We start from the raw sequence: 21,211 nt of genomic DNA, 5'->3' as shown, positions 1-21,211 counted from the left end.
GTGCAACCTGAAGGTATTTCTCAATTCTAAGGGTTTTAATTTTTTTCCTGAAACCTAAATTTTTTGTACTAAAGTGCAACTAATACTCTAAATAACAATGTTCATGCATATGTAGCAGTTGCAAGGTTTTAGAATTAGACAATTTTAGCTACAAAATTACACATTACAAATGGATCTTTAGTTAAGATTTGTAAGCAAGACATGTATACCAAGTAATTCACCACATAAAGTATGCGCCATTAGGAATGGATGCTCAAACATACTACTTGAGGTGTTTATTTTTTGACAACGATGGAAAAGATATTGAAAGGCTTTCCTGAACATATGTAATGCGTTTGCTGATTTGTAGTTGTCATGATCAAGGGCTCCAAACCAAATATTTATTGGCATGGTAAAAATGTATAATTACAAATACAGTACAACTATTGCTGTAACTGAGAAATTAAACTCATAATTGTATGTTCTCTGATGTCAATAGTTTAGTTCAGTTTATTTCTAACCAGGCATTTTATTCAGAGTTATTGTGCAATAAGGTACTCACTCACAAATCAAGCATCATATCTATTTTGTTCTATCAGAAATTGGTCCCTGAGTGTATTTTCAGTTTAGGGATGTGCATGTATAGAGGTTGACCTTAGCACATCACTCAAGTAAAAGTTAGTTTCAGTAAATTAAAAGAACTTCTATTTTATCTCGTTATTAGACTTCAGAACAAATGTTTCATTCATCTATTGCTTAAATCTGAATGTTTAACTATGTCATTCTCTTTCTTGCTGAAAACATAGAGATGCAATTGTAATTAACTAACAGTCCCATACCCCTTCCTCCCATATAATAATAAACTACATAAGAGTGGGTTGGATATGTAGAGGGGGTGGGATGAACAACTGAAGGAATATAACCAATTCATGAAAATACTTTTTAGAAAAGTATAAATCTGCACACTAGAGTTTCAAATCTGCACACTATTGCCTGGAGGGGGGGAGTGGAGGGAGACAACACAAGTTGGAAAGAGACCTTACCAATTGTGTTGCCGCCATAGATGGCTACCTCTTGGTCACAAAAGGCTGGTCGGAGAGATGGAGGCACCTGTCACCAGAAGAGGAAGGAGCGGAGGCCGCCTACCTCACTCTGGACCACCGGGAGCGAAGAGACCTTGCCCCCTTCAGATCTGGTACCATGGAAGGGAGTAGAGAGGGAGGGAGGGGAGAGGGAGGCGGCTATGGGTTGGGAGCAGTGGCGCCATGGGAGGGAAGGGTGAGGTCGCATCTCTGGGCCGGCGGCGTGTGTGGGGAATGAAAGGAGCTAGGGTTTGGTGCGTGGGGAACAAAATGAGCATGGGGCAGTGGCGTGCCTGTGATTTGGAGCAAAAAACTTCGCGGGTTGGGCCGGCTATTGGTGCTAAAATTTGGCTATTCACGCATGAGGCCCATGTAGCGTCTGACTATTGGTCGGGGATATTTACTGACCGATGGTCCATTGGTCATAACAGATTTCCCGACCGACTATTGGACGATATAAGCTATAGCATTCCCGACCAACAGCGGGTCGCTATACATAGGTTTCCCGACTCACAGTCTATTAGAAATTTTAATAGCAGACTGTGGGTCGGCAATAGTGACTTTTTCCCAACACACGTCGGTAGGGAATTTTGGTGCATGGTGTACTGTAGGTGAGAGAGAACCTTTGCACATAGGGATGCATATAGGGGCGACGGACTGGATCGCCACAAGTGACCAAACCAAGGCTTACTCGCACTTCGGTAGGGGTTCTTCCCCATGTCAACTAGATTCTAGCATTGTCAACTTCATCCGATGACTTCGAAGAAGACTAACATTGTCGCCTACTATAATTCACACACCCCACTTCAAGGAACCAAACACATCTACTATAGTCAATGCCACGCCAGTGGAGGAACCCCTTATAGAATTACCATATTAGTGGTGCGCCACTAAAGCAGCATCCCATTGGTAAGTGAAAAAAATATTAATGGTGTGCAGGTGAAAGATGAATGGCACTAATAATTACTCATCAATGGTGTGCCGGCCGTAGTGCACGCTACTAGTAAGTTCCACCCAAAAGCTGGCCCGACATAAATTAGTAGCAACGTGCAAATTAGGACACACACCACTAATGATTTCTGCCTGGCCCGCATGTAGGCACCACTCACTAGTAGTTTGACTTTATTTATGGACGTCGCTAGTGCTTAGCTCTATAGCGGTGTGTGCTGTTTCTCTGAGCGCCATTAATAACCGTTGCTAGGTGAGTTTCTAGGACCCACTGAATATTGGTGTGCCCACATGATTCCTCGTCAGTAGTAATTGGCTAATTAGTGGTGTGTTGTTTGCTACAGGCGCCACTAATAGGTATGATGAATAAATGAGGTAAAATCAATTTACACATGTAAGCCTCTCTCTCCCTCCCTTCTTTCTTCCAACTCCCACCTTATTCTTTCTCCAAATCTCCCACACATTATTGCACGTTTGAAGATCTAACTAATTGGCCCTAGATATAGACAATTAATTAAGCTCTCTAGCTAGCTACTCTCTCTCCTCCACCCTCTCCCATGCATTAAATTAACTCTCTCTCTCTCTCTAGATCTGGCTCATGCGATAGAAATGATGAAGAGGTCCCATGACACATTGGCCACAATGGTGCAGAGAGTTTCTTGTGAAGAAGACAAGTAATGAAGAGTGACTCTTAAAGAGGCTGCCAAGTTGGAAATTCGGGGAAGTATCAAAAACTTCATTGTATCCCGATTGTGATATTGAGCACACACGCCTCAACTTCACACTAAAAATCCTAGAAATCAAGGACAAACACAAAAGTTCGGATGCAAGCCTCGATGACACATTGGAGTTTCTACACTAAGTTTTTCTTGAGGGGAACGTGTTGCCTAGTAGTATCAATGAGGCCAAAAAGGTCATGTTCCCTATTTATTTGTCCCACATAAAATACTACATGTGTGTCAATGTGCACTAATATAATGTCTAGAGTGCGAGGAACCTCGGTAGAAGCGGGGAAATAAAAATCCTCAGAATGTTGTATCATACTTTCCGCTCACTCCCCGATTGAAATGTCTATGCACAAACAAGAAAGAAATAAGGCTCGTGTATTGGCACAAAAAAGGAAAAAGCTGGTTAAAGATGATGGCATGTTAGGACACCCATTTAGACGGTTCACGGTGGAAGTACTTGACTGGGAATACCCTACTTTTAGAGAAGAAGCAAGGCACATCAGTTTGGGTGCGAGTATGGGCGGACTGAATCCTTTGGGCAACCAGTGCAACACACATAGCAGCTGGCACATGTTTGTATGGTTCTACAATCTCTCACCTTAGCTCTGCATGAAGCGATAGTATGTACACATGGTTATGCTAATTCAAGGGCCGACAGAACCAGGGACGGACATTAACCTGTATCTCCAGATATTGAAGGAGGAGCTAGGCATATTATGGGCTGATGAAGGGGTGAATACTTGGGATGCCAACGAAGGACATCATTTCCTTATGAGAATTGTATTGACCTTGATGTGCATGATTATCTCAGTTACAGATATATCTCTGGCAAGGTGTGCCATAGACACCAAGCATGGGTCAAGTGTATACATAATACACATTTTCTACGGTTAGGGAATGATGTCTCTCATAAAACCTTGTTCATGGGGCATCGAAGGTGGCTTAAAAAGAATGACAAGTAGAGAAGTCATCCATATCTGTTCGGCGATACAACTAAAACCTAAGTAAATCTAGTTAAGAGGAATAGGGAAGAAACACTTTGGATGTTGAACGTTCTAAAAGAGTGCCCTAAGCCCGGGAAGAAGCGGAAGCCCATGAAACATTTTTAAAAGTATGGAAAATGCAGTCTGTTTTTGGGGGTTGCCTTACTATCCAGTCCTCAATACGCATCATTGTCTTGATATCACGCATATCACAAAGAATGTTTCTAAGAGTTTTCTTGTCTTTCATATGCAAGACAACACTTAAAATACTTTAATATAATGAACGAGCTAGAGGCAGATCAGGAGGATACACTTATGCACAAGAATGTTAAAAATTCAAGAATGAATGTCCCTTTGCTTTCATCACTCTAGCGCCAAAGGACCTTGATCATGTTTCCAAGTGCCTCACAAGTATCAAAGTTAGTCTCAAGTACTCTGGGAGCATACAAGGATATCCAAATGTGAAGAAATGAAGGGTGTCTGAGATGAAGTCTCATGACTGTCACGTGATGATGACAAAGATACTTCAAGTTGCACTTAGAGGGATAAAGGACAATCTCATTCGTGAAACACTTATTGACTATTGTAATCTTTTCATTATCACATGTTATCTATCAAAGTACGATCAGTTTGAAACGTCTTGCAAGGATACGGGAAGAGATGGTTGTCATAATGTGTGAGCTTGAGATCTACTTCCCACCTGCATTCTTTGACATTATCATACATCTATTGGTCCATGTTGTCCCAGAGATCGATCATAGACCTGGGACTGATATACTGGCACAACATATTCCCACTCAAAAGGATGAATGAGTTTGTCAAGGCATACATTCGTAATAGGGCTCGTACTGATGGAAACACCGTCCAGGGATTTCCTCCATAGGAGTGCCTCACATTTTGGATGTGTTACATGGATGTGAAAAAATCTATTGGCCTGCCTGTTATAAGAAGCACGTTGGCAGGATCGAAGGAGTATGTCACTAGGTTGGGAAGAAGGATTTTCATGAGGGCATTGATGAACCAAACCAATGCGAGGACTTGTACAGAGCGCACACAATAGCATAGCAACACCTAAAAGTGGCCGATGCTTGGTTGGAGAAATGCGTCAACACAATAAGAGAAAAGTATGAGGACCTTGGGAAACTAAAGAATGAGGACCAAATTGCGGGACAACACAAATCCTCCTTAGCATGTTAGTTCAAAGATCACATTTTGTATAACCCATTCCCGAGGGTGATGACAAAGCAAAGACAATATTCTTCATGGCACATGGCCCCTATGTCATGACTTATCAATGATATGATATTAATGTATACACAGTCTATACGGAGGCCAAAGACAATGATAGTGATTACGAGAACTCGGGTGATGATGGAGGCCTTCATCGGTAAAGTAAAGAACAGATACTACGAGAAGCTCAAAGATATCTGGGTACTTGACTACTCGAGAGAGTATATGGTCGCAATGTTTATGTCAGTTCGGCGAAGATCAACATATTTAAAGAACATACTTTCACTACCATGGTTATACCCGCAAAACCTACTAGGAAGAGTGTGAAAGGTGGCTGGACCGACATATAAGTCATACTGCCTACCAGCATGTCATACTTTAGTTCAGCGGTATTGTGAGATGAAGCGGCCCGGACCGACATTACGCGTACGCTTACGCGAGACTGGTTTCACCGTTACGAGCACTCGTGCTTAAAGGTGGCTGGCGGGTGTCTGTCTCTCTCACTTTAGTTGAACCGAGTGTGGCTACGCCCGGTCCTTGTGAAGGTTAAAACGGAGTCTATTTGACAAACTGTCGTTGTGGTTTTGATGCGTAGGTGAGATTGGTTCTTGCTTAAGCCCGTAGCAGCCACGTAAAATTTGCAACAACAAAGTAGAGGACGTCTAACTTGTTTTTGCAGGGCATGTTGTGATGTGATATGGCCAAGACATGATGCTATATTTTATTGTATGAGATGATCATGTTTTGTAACCGAAGTTATCGGCAACTGGCAGGAGCCATATGGTTGTTGCTTTATTGTATGAAATGCAAATGCCCTGTAATTGTTTTACTTTATCACTAAGCGGTAGCGATAGTCGTAGAAGCAATAGATGGCGTAACGACAATGATGCTACGATGGAGATCAAGGTGTCGCGCCGGTGACGATGGTGATCACGACGGTGCTTCGAAGATGGAGATCACAAGCACAAGATGATGATGGCCATATCATATCACTTATATTGATTGCATGTGATGTTTATCCTTTATGCATCTTATCTTGCTTTGATTGACGGTAGCATTTTAAGATGATCTCTCACTAATTATCAAGAAGTGTTCTCCCTGAGTATGCACCATTGCGAAAGTTCTTCGTGCTGAGACACCATATGATGATCGGGTGTGATAGGCTCTACGTTCAAATACAATGGGTGCAAAACAGTTGCACACGCGGAATACTCAGGTTATACTTGACGAGCCTAGCATATACAGATATGGCCTCGGAACACGGGGACCGAAAGGTCGAGCGTGAATCATATAGTAGATATGATCAACATAGAGATGTTCACCATTGAAACTACTCCATCAAACGTGATGATCGGACATGGTTTAGTTGATTTGGATCACGTAATCACTTAGATGACTAGAGAGATGTCTGTCTAAGTGGGAGTTCTTTAGTAATATGATTAATTGAACTTAAATTTATCATGAACTTAGTACCTGATAGTATTTTGCTTGTCTATGTGTGTTTGTAGATAGATGGCTCGTGCTGTTGTTCCGTTGAATTTTAATGCGTTCCTTGAGAAAGCAAAGTTGAAAGATGATGGTAGCAATTACACGGACTGGGTCCGTAACCTGAGGATTATCCTCATTGCTGCACAGAAGAGTTACGTCCTGGAAGCACCGCTGGGTGCCAGGCCTGCTGCTGATGCAACTGACGACGTTAAGAACGTCTGGCAGAGCAAAGCTGATGACTACTCTATAGTTCAGTGTGCCATGCTTTACGGCTTAGAACCGGGTCTTCTACGACGTTTTGAACGTCATGGGGCATATGAGATGTTCCAGGAGTTGAAGTTAATATTTCAAGCAAATGCCCGGATTGAGAGATATGAAGTCTCCAATAAGTTCTACAGCTGCAAGATGGAGGAGAACAGTTATGTCAGTGAGCATATACTCAAAATGTCTGGGTATAATAATCACTTGATTCCACTGGGAGTTAATCTTCCGGATGATAGCGTCATTGACAGAATTCTCCAATCACTGCTACCAAGCTACAAGAGCTTTGTGATGAACTATAATATGCAAGGGATGAACAAGACTATTCCTGAGCTCTTTGCGATGCTGAAAGCCGCGGAGGTAGAAATCAAAAAGGAGCATCAAGTGTTGATGGTCAACAAGACCACTGGTTTCAAGAAAAGGGGCAAAGGGAAGAAGAAGGGGAACTTCAAAAGGAACGGCAAACAAGTTGCTGCTCAAGTGAAGAAACCCAAGTCTGGACCTAAGCCTGAAACTGAGTGCTTCTACTGCAAGCAGACTGGACACTGGAAGCGGAACTGCCCCAAGAATTTGGCGGATAAGAAGGATGGCAAAGTGAACAAAGGTATATGTGATATACATGTTATTGATGTGTACCTTAATAATGCTCGCAGTAGCACCTGGGTATTTGATACTGGTTCTGTTGCTAACATTTGCAACTCGAAACAGGGACTACGGATTAAGCGAAGATTAGCTAAGGACGAGGTGACGATGCGCGTGGGAAATGGTTCCAAAGTCGATGTGATCGCGGTCGGCATGCTACCTCTACATCTACCATCGGGATTAGTTTTAGACCTGAATAATTGTTATTTGGTGCCTGCGTTGAGCATGAACATTATATCTGGATCTTGTTTGATGCGAGACGGTTATTCATTTAAATCAGAGAATAATGGTTGTTCTATTTATATGAGTAATATCTTTTATGGTCATGCACCCTTGAAGAGTGGTCTATTTTTATTAAATCTCGATAGTAGTGATACACATATTCATAATGTTGAAGCCAAAAGATGCAGAGTTGATAATGATAGTGCAACATATTTGTGGCACCGCCGTTTAGGTCATATCGGTGTAAAACGCATGAAGAAACTCCATACCGATGGACTTCTGGAATCACTTGATTATGAATCACTTGGTACTTGCGAACCGTGCCTCATGGGCAAGATGACCAAAACACCGTTCTCCGGATCTATGGAGAGAGCAACAGATTTGTTGGAAATCATACATACAGATGTATGTGGTCCGATGAATGTTGAAGCTCGTGGCGGATATCGTTATTTCCTCACCTTCACAGATGATTTGAGCAGATATGGGTATATCTACTTGATGAAGCACAAGTCTGAAACATTTGAAAAGTTCAAAGAATTTCAGAGTGAAGTAGAAAATCATCGTAACAAGAAAATAAAGTTTCTACGATCTGATCGTGGAGGAGAATATTTGAGTTACGAGTTTGGTTTACATTTGAAACAATGTGGAATAGTTTCGCAACTCACGCCACCTGGAACACCATAGCGAAATGGTGTGTCCGAACGTCGTAATCGTACTTTACTTGATATGGTGCGATCTATGATGTCTCTTACCGATTTACCGCTATCGTTTTGGGGTTATGCTTTAGAGACGGCCGCATTCACGTTAAATAGGGCACCATCAAAATCCATTGAGACGACACCTTATGAACTGTGGTTTGGCAAGAAACCAAAGTTGTCGTTTCTCAAAGTTTGGGGCTGCGATGCTTATGTGAAGAAACTTCAACCAGATAAGCTCGAACCCAAATCGGAGAAATGTGTCTTCATAGGATACCCAAAGGAGACAATTGGGTACACCTTCTATCACAGATCTGAAGGCAAGATTTTCGTTGCTAAAATCGGATCCTTTCTAGAGAAGGAGTTTCTCTCGAAAGAAGTGAGTGGGAGGAAAGTAGAACTTGATGAGATAACTGTATCTACTCCCTTATTGGAAAGTAGTTCATCACAAGAACCGGTTCCTGTGACAACTACACCAATTAGTGAGGTAGCTAATGATATTGATCATGAAACTTCAGATCAAGTTTCTACTGAACCTCGTAGGTCTACCAGAGTAAGATCCGCACCAGAGTGGTACGGAAATCCTATTCTGGAAGTCATGTTACTAGACCATGATGAACCTACGAACTATGAGGAAGCGATGATGAGCCCAGATTCCGCAAAATGGCTAGAGGCCATGAAATCTGAGATAGGATCCATGTATGAAAACAAAGTATGGACTTTGGTTGACTTGCCTGATGATCGGCAAGCCATTGAGAATAAATGGATCTTTAAGAAGAAGACTGACGCTGATGGTAATGTTACTGTCTACAAAGCTCGACTTGTTGCAAAAGGTTTTCGACAAGTTCAAGGGGTTGACTACGATGAGACTTTCTCACCCGTAGCGATGCTTAAGTCTGTCCGAATCATGTTGGCTATTACTGCATTTCATGATTATGAAATTTGGCAAATGGATGTCAAGACTGCATTCTTGAATGGATTTCTAGAAGAAGAGTTGTATATGATGCAACCTGAAGGTTTTGTTGATCCAAAAGGTGCTGACAAAGTGTGCAAGCTCCAACGTTCCATTTATGGACTGGTGCAAGCATCTCGGAGTTGGAATAAACGTTTTGATAATGTGATCAAAGCATATGGCTTTATACAGACTTTTGGAGAAGCCTGTATTTACAAGAAAGTGAGTGGGAGCTCTGTAGCATTTCTAGTTTTATATGTTGATGACATATTATTAATTGGAAATGATATAGAATTTCTGGATAGCATAAAGGGATACTTGAATAAAAGTTTTTCTATGAAAGACCTCGGTGAAGCTGCTTACATATTGGGCATCAAGATCTATAGAGATAGATCAAGATGCTTAATAGGACTTTCACAAAGTACATACCTTGACAAAATTTTGAAAAAGTTCAAAATGGATCAGGCAAAGAAAGGATTCTTGCCTGTGCTACAAGGTGTGAAGTTGAGTCAAATTCAATGCCCGACCACAGCAGAAGATAGAGAGAAAATGAAAGATGTTCCCTATGCTTCAGCCATAGGCTCTATCATGTATGCAATGCTGTGTACCAGACCTGACGTATGCTTAGCAATAAGCTTGGCAGGTAGGTACCAAAGTAATCCAGGAGTGGATCACTGGACAGCGGTCAAGAACATCCTGAAATACCTGAAAAGGACTAAGGATATGTTTCTCGTATATGGAGGTGACAAAGAGCTAGTCGTAAATGCTTACGTCGATGCAAGCTTTGACACTGATCCGGACGATTCTAAATCGCAGACCGGATACGTGTTTTTATTAAACGGTGGAGCTGTAAGTTGGTGCAGTTCTAAACAAAGCGTCGTGGCGGGATCTACATGTGAAGCGGAGAACATAGCTGCTTCTGAAGCAGCAAATGAAGGAGTCTGGATGAAGGAGTTCATTTCCGATCTAGGTGTCATACCTAGTGCATCGGGACCAATGAAGATCTTCTGTGACAATACTGGTGCAATTGCCTTGGCAAAGGAATCCAGATTTCACAAGAGGACCAAGCACATCAAGAGACGCTTCAATTCCATTCGGGACCAAGTCCAAGTGGGAGACATAGAGATTTGCAAGATACATACGGATCTGAATGTTGCAGACCCGTTGACTAAGCCTCTCTCACGAGCAAAACATGATCAGCACCAAGACTCCATGGGTGTTAGAATCATTACTATGTAATCTAGATTATTGACTCTAGTGCAAGTGGGAGACTGAAGGAAATATGCCCTAGAGGCAATAATAAAGTTATTATTTATTTCCTCATATCATGATAAATGTTTATTATTCATGCTAGAATTGTATTAACCGGAAACATGATACATGTGTGAATACATAGACAAACATATAGTCACTAGTATGCCTCTACTTGACTAGCTCATTAATCAAAGATGGTTATGTTTCCTAACCATTGACATGTGTTGTCATTTGATTAATGGGATCACATCATTAGGAGAATGAGGTGATTGACATGACCCATCCCGTTAGCTTAGCACTTGATCGTTTAGTATTCTGCTATTGCTTCCTTCATGACTTATACATGTTCCTGTAACTATGAGAATTGTGTAACTCCCGTTTACCGGAGGAACACTTTGGGTACTACCAAACGTCACAACGTAACTGGGTGATTATAAAGGAGTATTACAGGTGTCCCTGAAGGTACATGTTGAGTTAGCATAATTCGAGATTAGGTTTTGTCACTCCGATTGTCGGAGAGGTATCTCTGGGCCCTCTCGGCAATGCTCATCACCTAAGCCTTGCAAGCATGTAACTAATGAGTTAGTTATAAGATGAAGTATTACAGAATGAGTAAAGAGACTTGTCGATAACGAGATTGAACTAGGTATTGGATACCGACGATCGAATCTCGGACAAGTAACATACCGATGACAAAGGGAACAACGTATGTTGTTATGCGGTTTGACCGATAAAGATCTTCGTAGAATATGTAGGAACCAATATGGGCATCCAGGTCCCGCTATTGGTTATTGACCAGAGATGTGTCTCAGTCATGTCTACATCGTTCTCCAACCGTAGGGTCCGCACGCTTAAGGTTTCGATGACAGTTATATTATGAGTTTATGTATTTTGATGTACCGAAGGTTGTTCGGAGTCCCGGATATGATTACGGACATGACGAGGAGTCTCGAAATGGTCGAGACATAAAGATTAATATATTGGACGGATATATTTGGACACCGGAAAGGTTCCGGAGAAGTTTGGAGCCCCGGGAGGTTACCGGAACCCCCCGGGAGGTATATGGGCCTTATTGGGCCCATGTAGGAGGAAGAGAGAAGGAGCAAGGGAAGGGGGCGCGCCCCCCCAAGCCCAATCCGAATTGGGGAGGGGGGCCGGCCCCCCCTTTCCTTTCTCCTTCCCCCTCTTCCTATTACTACTACTAGTACTACTTCCTAATACTAGTACTCTTTCCTTCCCCCTCCAAATAAGATAAGGAAAAGAGAGGGAAACCTATTTGGAGTAGGTTTCCCCCTCCTGATGGCGCGCCCCCCCTAGGGCCGGCCACCTCCTCCCTCCCTCCTTTATATACGGGGGTAGGGGGGCACCCTAGAACACACAAGTTGATCATTGATCGTACCTTAGCCGTGTGCGGTGCCCCCCTCCACGATATTACACCTCGGTCATATTGTAGCGGTGCTTAGGCGAAGCCCTGCAACAGGAGAACATCAAGATCGTCACCACGCCGTCGTGCTGACGGAACTCCCCCTCGGCGCCTCTGCTGGATCGGAGATCGAGGGTGCGTCATCGAGCTGTACGTGTGTCAAGAACTCGGAGGTGCCGGGGTAACGGTACTTGGATCGGTTGAACCGGAGGACGTACGACTACTTCCTCTACGTTGCATCAACGCTTCCGCTTCGGTCTACGAGGGTACGTAGACAACACTCTCCCCTCGTTGCTATATCATCACCATGATCTTGCGTGTGCGTAGGAAATTTTTTGAAATTACTACGTTCCCCAACAACTTGCCCGAGACTCGATCATCGGTATCCCAATACCTTGTTCAATCTCGTTACCGGCAAGTCACTTTACTCGTACCGTAATGCATGATCCCGTGATCAACCATTTGATCACATTGAGCTCATTATGATGATGCATTACCGAGTGGGCCCAGAGATACCTCTTCGTCATACGGAGTGACAAATCCCAGTCTCGATTCGTGCCAACCCAACAGACACTTTCGGAGATACCCGTAGCGTACCTTTATAGTCACCCAGTTACGTTGTGACGTTTGGCACACCCAAAGCACTTCTACGGTATCCAGGAGTTGCACAATCTCATGGTCTAAGGAAATGATACTTGACATTTGGAAAAGCTCTAGCAAACGAACTACACGATCTTTAAGCTATGCTTAGAATTGGGTCTTGTCCATCACATCATTCTCCTAATGATGTGATCCCGTTATCAATGACATCCAATGTCCATAGTCAGGAAACCGTGACTATCTTTTGATCAACGAGCTAGTCAACTAGAGGCTCACTAGGGACGTGTTGTGGTCTATGTATTCACACATGTATTATGATTTCCGGATAACACAATTATAGCATGAACAATAGACAATTATCATGAACAAAGAAATATAATAATAACCATTTTATTATTGCCTCTCGGGCATATTTCCAACATATAGTACCCTAAAAACACACAAGTGGCATATAATCAAGTTCAACCACTCGCACTCGCCTTCGGGCCGGTGCGGTCTTCGTCACCGGTGTAGCCACCATCACCATGTCCATTGTTGGCGCCGCCACCATCACCATCGCCAACGCCATGTTCCTCTCCCCCACCAGCTCTGTGTCGGCTTGCAACTTGCCTTCTTCCTCTATTATGTTTGAGTAGTTGTACTAGTTCTTGAGGATTCGGATGAACCCTTGCATTGCATGGTTAGTACTTTGTTATTGATTAAGCAATCAGATTCTCTTTATATGTGTGCGTTGATGGTCTCATGGTGTTGTGAAGGGCGCCCACACATCATTAGCCACTTATAGACTTGAGGTGATTTATGTTGGTGAGGAGGCTGGTTGAGGAGGTAGGTAGTAATAGGGACTAGCTCCCTTCATCCCTGGTAATATATGCACCACATACCTGATAACTTACGTACAAACATTGCGGTAAGTTTGACTCAAGAAAAAAGTTGGTGAACCATACCCGATAAGGTCTTTGTAAATTGAATGATAACTTACGTATCACAGAAATGGTAAATTACATATGAACACCATGTTAACTTTGACCCGGAGAAAAAGAAGATGTTAAAACATACCCCTGGTATAACTTCCGTGTAAATAACATGATAATATATACACCCCAGACCTAATAACTTACGTATAAAACACCACAGTAACTTTGGCTAGGGATTTTTGTTGTTGAAATATACCCTGGTAACTACTGTGTCAATATCAGTGTAAAGTCATCATGCTGCCCATGCAAAACTCAAACACCATGGCAACTGGGGGGGAGGTGAGTTCTTGAAACTTGAATATCCTGACAATTTCAGTGTAAAGTCATCATGGTGCCCATGCAAAACTTACCATGCATCTCACACTCTAGTTATCAGCCTTCTAGCGATATAGTTATGAACCTTACCATGCTATTTGTTACAAGGGTACTAATGTTGAAGTAATCAACCTTATCATGCTAAAGTTACCATGCTTCTAACGCTCTAGTTATCAGCTTTTTAACGATGTAGTTATCAACCTTACCATGCTATTTGTTACGAGGGTGCTAATGTTGAAGTTATCATGATGGTCATGTCATAGTTATCATGTTTCTTATGCGAAAGTTACCAATCCAAAAATTAACTTCTTTTTTGCTAATATGGTAGAAAGAAGGGTTCAAATACCCCTGTTTATGTATAGCAAACACCAAGTAAAGCTGGTTGGGTTAATTCCTTTTTAAATATTATTTTGTGACTAGAAAGGAAAGCGGAGAAAAACCACCAGCGGTTCAATGTTGGCATGTGCACTTTTGGGGAGAAAGAAAAAAGTCAGTGGAAGCAAGCGTGGGTGAGGGCAGGATGACTAGGTGGAGAACAAGTCTTCCGGGATTAGCGAGTGTTAGGGACGCACATGATTTGGAGCCCTAGGTGCGGGATGGAGTTGTTCGGATATGTTACTACCCGACGCCTAATCGCTAGGTATCACGGTCCATAATATATTGGACGGCCGAAAACGTCAACACATGAATAGTCGAGAGTAAATTAAGTTACTTAAAGAAAATTAGTCTACCAGCAGAAGAAAAGCAAGTTAAATATACCTTCTAGGGATCCTAATCATAATATTTTCAAGAATTATATGATTCTTTGATCGGAAAGTTGAAACAGCACCACCTTTATCTATACTATCATTGACAAAGGAAGGACAACGTTTGGACCTACCTGGCAGGAACAGCAGCAGAGGTGGCTTGTCAACCAACGGCCGACTTGGGCATGGCAGAACCATCGAGGTGGCCCGCCGTCGTCCTTGGGCATGGCCCTCACCGCCTCTAAGTAATCCTTCATGGTGACGCTCCCGAACCCATCATCATACAGAGCCTTCAAACCGGTTTCTTCCGATATCTTCTTGTTCCTCCTCCCCTTGCTACTCTCCTGCTTGTTCTCCCAGTTCACTGCCTCGGCGGAGCTCGCGCGGAAGCCGAACCGGGCATGCCGCCCAAGACAGCGGCTAACGGGGTTAACGCCAAATGGGCGCAGAATCGTCTGTGGTGCAATGGGCATGGCGAGAAGGTTGAACTTAGGCATAGCAGCATAGGGTTGTTTTTCAGGAACAGAGTCAGTAAATATATAGTACTAGAACAAAGCTTGGGAAGGGGAAAGGACGAGATAGATGGTTTACTCAGTTGGATGGGAAACGCATAGCGTCATATCCTACGGCCGGACACCATCTTGTGCCACGAAAGTCGGAACTCCAATTCAGAAACCTCCCTGGGGGCCAAGCGCCCGCGTCGTGGATGCTCCGGACGATCGACAGGAAGCGCGCGCGGTGCCCTCGACAGCGATGGCGAAGCTATCTCCGGTACAGCTACAGTCATGTCACGCTCCGAGTAGTCATACTCTGGTGCATGTCCTTTTAGAGTCTACTAGAACAAAATGATGGCGGTCGATCGCCAGCTTGTTTCCTAACACGTTTTGCTAACTAGTTGTACCACTAACTACTGCTCAGTGAACAAACCTAACAGAGTACGTCGGCGTTCGTGTCGATCACCTGTTCGCTATGTGCTCCGACGGTGCCGGCCGGTGGAGGGATCACTACAGTTTTCCTTCAACTAATTTGTCCGGCTGCCTCGTTCGATATGGACTGAACGGTCACTAAAGGCTGGCAGCTACTCGGAGTCGGAGCGACAGGCATGAAATGCATGGGCTGCAATAGTCGTTCTGCGTCGATGCTATCGTACGCGTCGTTTGTGCATATCTGGGCGATGAATCCAAAGTTTTAACTGCGCTAGCGCTAAGAAAATGAGCATCTCTAGTAGACGATGTAAATTTTGGCATCAAATTGTGGTTCAAGCAAAATTTGCATCACATAAAAGTGTTTTTTTACTTCACCAAAAACATTCAGCTTCAATAGATGATGTAAAATACATCATGATTGTCTTTTGTGGGTGCCTTATTTTACATCATTGATTGGAGCAACAAGTGTTGTAAACATAACACTTGCTGTTGCAAATTTTTCTCTAGCCATGTGGTCCCCCTGGTGATGCAAAATTTGCTCGAGCTGCCAACTGATGCAAATTTGCATCACTTGGTGCAAATTCTACATCACGCCCTATCCCACGAGTAAATATATTTGCATCTGCATCAACTATTGGAGCAGCATTTTGACTTTTTACCCTCTTGTGATGTAAAAAGTGGTCCCGATCTATTTTACATCATCCATTGGAGATGTTCTCCCTGGTGATGCAAAATTTGCTCGAGTTGCCCAACTGATGCAAATTTTTGCATCGCTTGGTGCAAATTTTACATCACGCCCTATCCCTCGAGTAAATATGTTTGCATCTGCATCATCTACTGAAGCGGCGTTTTTACCCTCTTGTGATGTGAAAAGTGGCCCCAGCCTATTTTACATGATCCATCCATTGGAGATGCTCTAACTGAAGGAAATATGCTCTAGAGGCAATAATAAAGTTATTATTTTATTTTCTTATATCATGATAAATGTTTATTATTTATGCTAGAATTGTATTAACCGAAAACATAATACTTGTGCGAATACATAGACAAACTAAACGTCACTAGTATGCCTCTACTTGACTAGCTCATTAATCGAAGATGGTTATCTTTCCTAACCATAGACATGTGTTGTCATTTGATTAACGGGATCACATCATTAGGAGATTGATGTGATTGACATGACCCATTCCATTAGCTTAGCACCCGATCGTTTAGTATGTTGCTATTGCTTTCTTCATGACTTATACATGTTCCTATGACTATGAGATTATGCAACTCCCGTTTGCCGGAGGAACACTTTGTGTGCTACCAAACGTCACAACGTAACTGGGTGATTATAAAGGAGCTCTACAGGTGTCTCCAAAGGTACATGTTGGGTTGGCGTATTTCGAGATTAGGATTTGTCACTCCGATTGTCGGAGAGGTATCTCTGGGCCCTCTCGGTAATGCACATCACAGAAGCCTTGCAAGCATTGCAACTAATGAGTTAGTTGCGAGATGATCTATTACGAAACGAGTAAAGAGACTTGCCGATAACGAGATTGAACTAGGTATTGAGATACCGACGATCGAATCTCGGGCAAGTAACATACCAATGACAAAGGGAACAACATGTTGTTATGCGGTCTGACCGATAAAGATCTTCATAGAATATGTAGGAGCCAATATGAGCATCCAGGTTCCGCTATTGGTTATTGACTGGAGACGTGTCCCGGTCATGTCTACATTGTTCTCGAACTCGTAGGGTCCGCACGCTTAACGTTACGATGACAGTTTCATTATGATTTTATATATTTTGATGTACCGAAGATTGTTCGGAGTCCCGGATGTGATCACGGACATGACGAGGAGTCTCGAAATGGTCGAGACATAAAGATTGATATATTGGACGGCTATATTCGGACACCGGAAGTGTTCCGGAGAAGTTTCAGATAAAACCGAAGTACCGGGGGGTTACCGGACCCCCCCCCCCCCCCCCCCCGGGGGTTAATGGGCCTCATGGGCACAAAGTGGAGAAGAGGAGGGGTGGCCAGGGCAGGCCGCGCGCCCCCTCCCCCTGTAGTCCGAATTGGACAAGGAGGGGGGGCGGCGCCCCCCCTTTCCTTCCTCTCCTCTCTCCCTTCCTTCCCCCTCTCCTAGTTGGACAAGGAAAAGGAGGGAGTCCTACTCCCGGTAGGAGTAGGACTCCTCCCTGGCGCGCCTCCTCCTGGCCGGCCGCCCCTCCCCCTTGCTCCTTTATATACGGGGGCAGGGGGGCACCTCTAGACACACAAGTTGATCTTGGTGATCGTTCTCTTAGCCGTGTGCGGTGCCCCCCTCAATCATAATCCTCGATAATATTGTAGCGGTGCTTAGGCGAAGCCCTGTGACGGTAGAACATCAAGATCGTCACCACGCCGTCATGCTGACGGAACTCTTCCCCAACACTTTGTTGGATCAGAGTCCGGGGATCGTCATCGAGCTGAACGTGTGCTAGAACTCGGAGGTGTCGTAGTTTCGGTGCTTGATCGGTCGGGCCGTGAAGACGTACGACTACATCAACCGCGTTGTCATAACGCTTCCGCTGTCGGTCTACGAGGGTATGTAGACAACACTCTCCCCTCTCGTTGCTATGCATCACCATGATCTTGCGTGTGCGTAGGAATTTTTTTGAAATTACTACGTTCCCCAATTCTAACATCATCATGGTCGAGAGGATACACGATAAGGGACATACCTTATGTGGACTGGATATTAGTGCCATGCTTGCATTGGCCACTCATGCATATATCGCCAAAAAGCAAATCATGCATTGACCAACTATAGTTGTTTCCTAGGATCGATGGCCGGACAAAAGTCGCTCATCTCGATGTTATACCAGCTTCATGACCGAATACAAATGTTCAGTGTCTCAAACATATATGCATTTCCACAAATAATACCACAAATTTCATTTTATTCAAGAAGGGCACACTCACCAAAAAGAGAGAGGGTCATACCATCCGAGCTACACCATCGAACCAGAGTGAGGCTCTATGCATGATAGGGAGAGAGTTAATTTAGTGCATGTGGGAGAGGGTGAAGGAGCAACGTAGCTATATGGCTAGATCTAGGGTAATTAGTTAGCTAGGTCTAAAATTGTGCAACAATGGGGTTGGAAAGATTATTTTGGAGAAAGGAACATGGGAGGGAGAGGGATAGGGAGGAAGAAGTGAGTGAGATGGAAGGAAGAAGAAGTAAGTGTAGCCTCAGATGTTGTGCATAGTGGGTTTGCCTCTTGTAGCAATTAGTGGCATACCTAATGTGTTGCGCACCACTAACAATCCCAACACTGGCAACATGCAGTAGAAAGGGCACGCCACAAGAAAGTCAGGCCCACATCTCATATACTAATGTCCTGTCGCAATAGAACACGCGTCACGCCACTACTACAACCAATACTAGTGGCGTGCCATGGAAGTCAAAGGACGCAAGTAAGCGGGGCCCGCATGTAGGCCTAGAATTAATTACTGGTGGCACACATCATCATGCGGTGCGCCGCTACTAGGTTGATTATTAATGGCATGGGGTTGGAAGCACACACCACTAGTAAATTATGCCTGGCACGCTTCTAGGTGGACCTTATTAGTTGCGTTTGTCTCAAACCGCACCCCACTAGAATGATGTAATTAGTGGTGTGGGTTCATCATGCGCCGCTGGTATTTTCCCATATTACCAGTGGCAAGCCAGTTTGTTGGCTCGCCACTAATAAGGAAAATGTTATAAGTGGTTCCTATAATAGTGTGCCTATGATGTTTTGATTATGTCATATTCCAGTTAAAATGTTTGTAGTTATGGGTGTTTTTGATTTGCTTTTGTTCAGTTTGCAACTCTTTCTTAGAAATTATACCTGATGTTCGAGCATGATGGTTGTATTGTAAACTGACTCCTACCATGGTTTCATTAATCAAAGGGGAAGAAATATCTTTTTGCTTTAGGAAATAGAGACGCCTAACTGCTTCGAGGGGCTCTTCACATCCACCTCGCCATCACTTGAGGAAGCCGGCGAGCAAAGCAAGGCTTCCACTATAGTAGGCCTCGCGGCTGGAGCGTTGCGGGGGCCAAGAACAATGAGCGTGTCTGTGAAGGTCATACATGGAGGTGGTGGCCTCGGGACATTGCTACCTCTTGAGCACTGCGTTGGATTTCCTTGAAGAGGAAAGGATGATGCAGCAAAGTAGCATAAGTATTTCCCTCAGTTTTTGAGAACCAAGGTATCAATCCAGTAGGAGGTTGCGCGCGCGTCCATAGTACCTGCACAAAACAAATAACTCCTCGCAACCAACGTGATAAGGGGTTGTCAATCCCTTCACGGTCACTTACGAGAGTGAGATCTGGTAGATATGATAAGATAATATTTTTGGTATTTTTGTGATAAAGATGCAAAGTAAAATAAAAGCAAAGTAAAAAAGCAAAGGAAATAACAAAGTATTGGAAGATTAATATGATGAAGATAGACCCAGGGGCCATAGGTTTCACTAGTGGCTTCTCTCAAGAGCATAAATATTTTACGATGGATGAACGAATTACTGTTGAGCAATTGGCAGAATTGAGCATATTATGAGAATATCTAAGTATGATCATGTATATAGGCATCACGTCTGAGACAAGTAGACCGACTCCCGCCTGCATCTACTACTATTACTCCACTCATCGACCGCTATCCAGCATGCATCTAGAGTATTAAGTTCATCAAAACAGAGTAACGCCTTAAGCAAGATGACATGATGTAGAGGGATAAATTCATGCAATATGATAAAAAAAACCATCTTGTTATCCTTGATGGCAACAATACAATACGTGCCTTGCTTCCCCTACTGTCACTTGGAAAGGACACCGCAAGATTGAACCCAAAGCTAAGCACTTCTCCCATTGCAAGAAAGATCAATCTAGTAGGCTAAACCAAACTGATAATTCGAAGAGACTTGCAAAGATAACCAATCATACATAAAAGAATTCAGAGAAGATTCAAATATTGTTCATAGATAAACTTGATCATAAACCCACAATTCATCCGTCTCAACAAACACACCACAAAAAGAAGATTACATCGAATAGATCTCCACAAGAGAGGGGGAGAACATTGTATTGAGATACAAAAAGAGAGAAGAAGCCATCTAGCTAATAACTATGGACCCGCAGGTCTGAGGTAAACTACTCACACTTCATCGGAGAGGCTATGGTGTTAATGTAGAAGCCCTCCGTGATGGATGCCCCCTCCGGCGGAGCTCCGGAACAGGACCCAAGGTTGCGGTAGTGGAATTAGGGTTTTGACTCCGTATCTGATCGTTTGGGGGTACATAGGTATATATAGGAGGAAGGAGTACGTCGATGGAGCAACAGGGGGCCCACGAGGGTGGAGGGCACGCCTGGGGGGGGGGGTAGGCGTGCCCCCCTACCTCGTGGCTTTCTCCTTTGTTTCTTGACGTAGGGTCCAAGTCTCCTGGATCATGTTCGATGAGAAAATCACGTTCCCAAAGGTTTCATTCCGTTTGGACTCCGTTTGATATTCCTTTTCTTCGAAACTCTAAAATAGGCAAAAAAAAACAGCAATTCTGGGTTGGATCTCTGGTTAATAGGTTAGTCCCAAAAATAATATAAAAGTGGATAATAAAGCCCAATAATGTCTAAAACAGTAGATAATATAGTATGGAGCAATCAAAAATTATAGATACGTTGGAGACGTATCAGACATCTCAGCGATGGCCATGCCGCAACGACTACGAGGGCGGCGAGGTGGGCGGT

General features: G+C 43.5%; 1 pseudogene; it reads right to left on the bottom strand.

Annotated features, from left to right (window-relative positions):
* LOC123192001 (acyltransferase-like protein At1g54570, chloroplastic) overlaps positions 1–14,995 on the bottom strand; it is a 43,040-nt pseudogene extending 28,045 nt beyond the window's left edge.
* Positions 14,996–21,211: the final 6,216 nt, after the last annotated feature.

Source organism: Triticum aestivum, chromosome 2A, assembly GCF_018294505.1.
Source record: "Triticum aestivum cultivar Chinese Spring chromosome 2A, IWGSC CS RefSeq v2.1, whole genome shotgun sequence".
Classification (NCBI taxonomy): Eukaryota; Viridiplantae; Streptophyta; class Magnoliopsida; order Poales; family Poaceae; genus Triticum; species Triticum aestivum.
Note: the sequence above shows the minus strand (reverse complement) of the source record. Positions and strands in the feature narration are given on the sequence as shown.